Raw genomic sequence first — 6,809 nt, forward strand, 5'->3', positions numbered from 1 at the left:
ATGGGACCAATGTTGTGGCAAAAAAGTTTAATTGGGAGATGGCAAAGGTTTTAAACTAGCAAGATGGGGGTAGGGATCTACAGGAAATGAAACAAGCCCAAATATAAATTAAACAGACTAAACAAAGGATGGACATAAATCACCAAGTAATAATTATAGTTCTAGAACTGGTGTGTAAAAAGATGGTTTAAAAAATAAAGTCGGAGGAGCTGGTATTAAAAATTAATTAAAAATCTGTACAACAATGCAGTGTTCATAAAGCAGGGAACTGAAGGCAATACGTTGAGGAGCCAGAGACAACAGGCATGGCTACAGAATAATCTACACTGGGAACTGAACATTGCAGGGTCTAACACATTTGGAAAGGATAGGAGAAGTGGAGTAATTGTACTTATTAGAGCTAATGTAATGGAAAAAGTGGCACAACCATCAGTAAGACAGAGACAGAATCCATGTGGATGGAGATAAAAGATAAAGGATCAATCATACTGATATTAGGAATGTAAACTACATATATTGGAAGGTGGAGGAAGAAATATAGAAACAAATTAGGGGCTGAGTAAAAAACTGGATTAATAAGCATAGGGTATTTTAAATTACCCTGAAATAAATTAACCAGAAGAGGGAGGTAAAAATGTTTAGAGAATAGAATTCCAACAATGTGTAGTGGATTCCTTTCTAACCCAATAATGGGGTTTGAAGCACAGCAGCTAAGAGAAGCAAGAGGGGAACACTTAAGCAATAGTGAAAAAATATACTCTTTGAGATCAAAAGCTTAATTGGACCACCACATATATACTGTAGCTACAGGAGTAGATTAGAGGCTGAACATTCTGCAATGACAAATTCACCTTCTGACTCCCAAATACCTGTCCATCATCTACAAAGCACAGGTTAGGTGTGTGATGGAATATTCTTCACTTGCCCAGATGAGTGCAGCCTCAAAAACAACTCAAGAAGTTCAACATCATCCAGGACAAAACAGCCCATATGATTGGGACTCCATCCACTAATTTAAACATTTGCTCCCCTCACCACTGGCACACCATGGCTCCAGTGTGTGCAATTGACAAGGTGCATTGCAGCCAGCTCACCAAGCAACAGCACCTTCCAAACCTGTGACCTCTGTCGCCTGAAGAACAAGGCAGCAGGAGCATGGGAGCATCACCATCTGCAAATTCTTTTGAAAACATGCAGCACTGATTTGGAAATATATCGCCATTTCTTCATCATGGAACTCCCTGCCCAACAGTACTGCGGTTGTTCCTACACCTCAAAGAATGCAGTCATTCAAGAAAGCAGCTCACCACCACCTTCTCGAGCAGTTAGAGATAGGCAATAAAAGGTTTGCTTGCCAATGACCCATACATGCCATAAACAAATTAAGAATGACATAAGCATGACAAAGACAAAGGTAATACTGTAGTTAGGAAAAAAGTCAACTTTAAAGGGCTGAGAATAGAGCTACGGGAAAATAAGATGGACAACAATATTGGCAAACAATGAAATCGAATAGCAATAGGAAACACTTAAAATAATATTCAATAGAGCCCTGGAAAAATATATTCAACTAAAAAACAACCAATTAAGCATTGATGAGACACCATGCATGAATGAAAACATTAGGGAAAAACTAAGGGTAAGGAAAAGGGCATACACTAAGTACATGGACAGCAGCAGCATACAGTTTGACAAGGGAGAATACAAAGAGATTAGGAGAGAAGTCAAAGCAACTATAAAGGCAAAGAGAAACTATTAAATTATCAAGGAACAAAAAATAGTAAAATATCGTATAGGCACATAAATATAAAAATTATAAGTCGGGATGAGAATAGGTCCATTAAAAGGGATGACAGGATAAAATCTCAGCCAGTTATAGCTAAATGGCTAAAATATTAAATAATTACTTTGCTTTAGTATTTACCAGGTGGCCATGACATCAGAAAATGAGAATAGTAATGTTATAACCACTTCTAAAGTAAAGAGATTAAATATTAAATAAACTATTCAAGCTCAAAGAAAATAAAATCTCTGATCTAGATGAATTGCATGTGCACATTTTCAAAGAAGGGATAGCAGGGGCACTATTGCACATATTTAAAAATCCATAAGTAAAAGGTATAGTGCAAGAGGACAGAGATTAACTAATATGTCACCTATATGTAAGAAAGGGGAAAGAACATGTCTAGTGGACTACACACCAGTTAGCTCGACATTGGTTGGAAAAATAATGGAATCCCTACTAAATGAGAAAATAGAAATGCATGTACAAACCAAAGTTATAATAAATAGTCCACACGATGGATTTCAAAAGGGAAAGTCTTGTTTGACCAACATCATTAGTAGACAAGAATAATGCAGTAAAAACCACTTATCTATATTTCCAAAGGTCTATGATAAGGGCCACATAACAAACTATTGGAAAAGTCAGAGCATGCATAGTCAGGGTACGAGTAGTAGAATGGATAATTACCTGGCTGCATTACAAAGAGAGAACAGGTGAAAAGTTAACAATTCAGAATGCCAGAAGGTGGTAAGTGGGGTCTCACAAGGATCACTCCTGGGGCTACTGTTGTCCACAATGTATATTAAATATTTAGACATTGAAATCAAAAACACATTTTCTAAATTTGCGATGACAGCAAATTGGGAGAGAGCCAATACCGAGGACTTCCAAAAGTTATTAGCAAATATTAATATTCTTGAAGAATGGACAATTCATTGACAAGTGAATTTCAATACAGTTATGTATCATGTATTATATTTCGGTGCAAGAAAACAGGATATTACTTGGAAAATAAGAATCTAAATGGGGTAGATGTGCAAAGGGATCTGGAAGTACAAATACAAAAATCACTAAAAGTAGTAATGCAGTTTGATAAGGCCATCAAAAAAAGCCATCCAAGGTTGGTAGGCTGTAGCTAGCAGGATACCACAATGGTCAGTACTTGGGCTCAGCTGTTTACAGTCTATATTCATGAATTAAATAAGGGGACTCAATGTGACATATTGAAGTTTGCTGACAATACAAAGTTAAGTGGGAAGGTAAGCAGTAAGGAGGATACAAAGACACTGTAGAGGGATATAGATGGGTTGGGTGAGTGAGCAAGAACATGGCAGATGGATTACAAATGGTGAAGTGTGGTTATTTATCCACTTGTAGGAAATATAAAATGGAATATTTTTTGAATGGTAAGAGACCTGGAAATGTTTGCACTCAAAGGGACCTGGATGTTATATATGAGTCACAGAAAATTAACATGCAGGTACAGCAAGCAATTCAGAAGGCAAATGGTATGTTACCTTTGTTTCAAAGGGACTGGAGGATAAGAATAAAGAAGCCTTGCTATTATTATGCCTTGCTATCTTGTGGTACAGTAGTGTTAGGAAATAGAGACAGTTTAAGCAAGTTATATTTGTATTTTGTGGGTGTTAGGAATGAGTTTTAGCTTTAAAGTTTAATTTTCATTGTATTTCTGTATTTGTGTATTAAGAAAAGGTCAAGATGAGTTTTAGTTTCACTTTAAAAGGTGCCTACATTTCTAATGAGTTTTTTAACAACTGTTGAAGGGAAGTTAAAGCAATCACAAGAATAGAAAAAAATCTGTGCTGTTGCCTAGCAACAGGGGTCCAGAGAGGCAGGCCCCACCCACACACACAAAAAACTAGACGAAAGCAGTTTGAGTTCAGTTGAAAGTAGCTGCCAGAGAGAGACTGGAGCAAAAGGACAGATAGCAAGTTCCAAGCTAAAGAAAGTCCCCAACTCCAGGGGAGTGGAACATGAGAAAGACGCAAAAAGACCTTCTAGTCAAAGTGAGGACAGGAACCTGGAAAAAGTCATGCTAAGTGAAGTTAAGAGCGAAGAGCAGAGGAAGGCTCCAAGCTTCAAGATTAAAGGAACAAAAGCTACAGAAAGCAAAATTTAAAGTGAGAGGCCAGAAGATCCAAAGGTCTTTAACTCTTTGCAATGAGCGTGTAAAGCAGTGGTGTACTGCTGACGGCTGAGTTGGAAAACGAGTGCGTGGAAGAAAGCTTGAATGCTTGTGGTAACCCAGGGGAGAGGAACATTGGAAGGAGAGTTTGAAACCCTGGAGGTGGACACTTGTGGAAGGCGCCTGAGAGAAAGCGTCAGTTTGGGAGAAAATTCCCAAGCGAGTTCTTGGAGAGTGGAGAATGGAAACCCTCATATGAAAGACATAGTTCAGTGAGACTGGTTGGCTCACAGTGTGACAAGCGTCTGGGGGGAAGCTGATGAGAGATTCATAGCATCTGTTTGGAGTGGCATCTGTCACTTGGTTTCAGGGTGTGGTATGCCTGACCACAAATCACCAATTGGTTTACCTGGACTATGTACTTAGTGTGAACATTAAAGTATAAGATAGCTTTTGTAACTTGTGTTATCCTTACAAATCTGTATATATCTGTAAAAGTATAGTTGTGGGTGAAGGAGTATTGTAATATAGTTCATGTTTTCTGGTTTAATAAATGTTTTATTCTTTTGTTAAAAGTTCATTAACTGACTCCTGTGACTCTGTTCAATAGCTACTCTCCAGGTATCTAAACAGACAAATAAAAGTAAGGATCTATCAAGCCGGGGTCCACCCTGGGATCAGGCTTGTCCAGTAGTAACATCAGCTGGGATCGTAACAATGGCTAGTGTACCCATCTCTCTGCAGAAGCTCTGGGTTCAAGTCCCACCCCAGGACTTAATGACCAAGGAAAGTGTGTTCATAGTGTGACCAAACAGATTGAGTATCAACCTGTAAATCCTTCCAACACATGCCAATGGCAGGTGGTAAGTGTGGGAGAGATTCCTGGTTAGCCATGTGATGGAAAGAATGTTGGAGTCTCTTTCACAATTCATATAGCTGCAGGCTACAACATATATGTAAAAATTTGGTGTTGCCAAGCAACTTGGACTCCCTTAGTGAACTGTAACACACCACCACCACTACTATAATCATACAAGGTATTGGTGAGGCCAGACCTGGGGGACTTGTGTACAGTTTTTGTCTCCTTTCCTAAGGATGGACATACTTGCACCAGAGGGAGTGCAATGAAAGTTCATTAGACTTATTCCTGGGATGAGGGGGTTGACCTGTCAGGAGGAATTGAGTAGACTGGACCTATATTGACCAAGTAAATGCCAAGAAAATGTTTTCCATTGTTGGGGAATCTAGAACATGGGGTCACATTTTCAGAATAATGGGGCAGCCATTTGGGATTGAGATGAGAATAAATTTCTTCACTGAAAGGGTTGTGAATTTTTGCAATTCTCTACCCATTAGAGTCGTAGATGCTAAATCATTGACTATATTCAAGACAGAGGTTGATAGATTTTTGGGTACTGATGGTATTAATGGATATAGGGCTAGTGCGAAAATGTGGAGTTGAAGGAGAAGGTAAACGATGATCATGTTGAATAGTGGAGCAGACTCAAAGGGACAAATGGCCTAATCTTGCTTCTATTTCTTCTGTTCTTATGTCTAATATAAGAGGGATAAAATTTAAAAATAGAGAAGTTCTGCTAAACCTGTATTGAATCTTGTTTGGCCACACTTGGAATACTGAGTCCAATGCTGGTTGTATGAAAAAAAAATGTAAAAAAGATTTATGAGGATGTTACCAGAAATATGAGATTATGCCTATCTGAAAAGGATGAACAGGTTGAGCTTCTTCTCTCCTGAAAAGCCATGGCTGAAAGGTGATAGATTTATTTTAAAATTATGAAAGTTTTGGTATGATAGACATGGAGAGAATGTTTCAATGTGTGGGGATTAACAAAACTACAGCCCATCAATATAAGATAGTCACCAAGAAATCAAATAAGAAATTCAGAAGAAGGTTTTAATCTAGAGAGTGGTAAGAATGTGGAAAAAGGTACCACGGGAAGTGATTGAGGCAGAATAACATTTAAGGGGAAGATAGATAAGCATATGAGGGAGAAGTGGATAGAGGTTTATGCTGATTTAGTTAGATGCAGAATGGATGGGAGGAGGCTTCAGCGGTGCACAAACTCCAGTGTGGACAGGTTGGGCAGAATGGCCTCTTTCTGTGCTGTATATTCTATATAATTATAGGTCATTCTAATGGCTGGGAGGGATTTTGATGGCAGGGATGGGCAAATTAATGCGCTAGAAATATGAGAGAAACCTAGAAGCAGGGTCAGGTGTTCTTTTCTAGTTGGTAATGACTTTTGCACAATTATCTTTCAATATTTTTAATAGCAATTTTGTGGAAAGGGTAAATTCAACTTTCAGGATGAGCTTGCATCATCTCAAAACTGGATATGGATAAAGCAGTGTGGAATGATTACCATGGTGACGTAATTCAAAAGGATTTTCAGGGTGCTAGTAATGGCTGTGCTGTGACCCCTCAGCTTTAAACTTCTTTATACAACACCTGAATGAACATTTGCCAATTCAATGTGATGATACCTGAAACATGCTCCTACTCAGGATGGTTGTTGGAAGTGCAATTTATTTACTGTAAGAGGAAGAGTGCCATGTGACTTAAATCTTATTCAAGTAATTCTCTGCATAGTAAAGTACCAGATCTGTGGAGCTCATTGTTCAACTAACAAGGAGTTTGAGTTCCAGAATTTAAATCCCTTTCACTGGTTGATCCAAATAACCTTGCAGCAGCCACAGCAAGAGAGTCTTTGTGACTTGGAGACGAGCCTGCGTCTCCATTTTTACTCTTGAAAATATAAAAACAGAATTTCTCTCGGATTTTTGTTGGAATCATAAGTGTTTTCTAACCACTGTAAAATGGAAGATGCTTTAGAAACCCTATCTGGGGATACTACC

This window comes from Cetorhinus maximus, chromosome 1 (assembly GCF_964194155.1).
Source record: "Cetorhinus maximus chromosome 1, sCetMax3.hap1.1, whole genome shotgun sequence".
NCBI classification, from domain to species: Eukaryota; Metazoa; Chordata; class Chondrichthyes; order Lamniformes; family Cetorhinidae; genus Cetorhinus; species Cetorhinus maximus.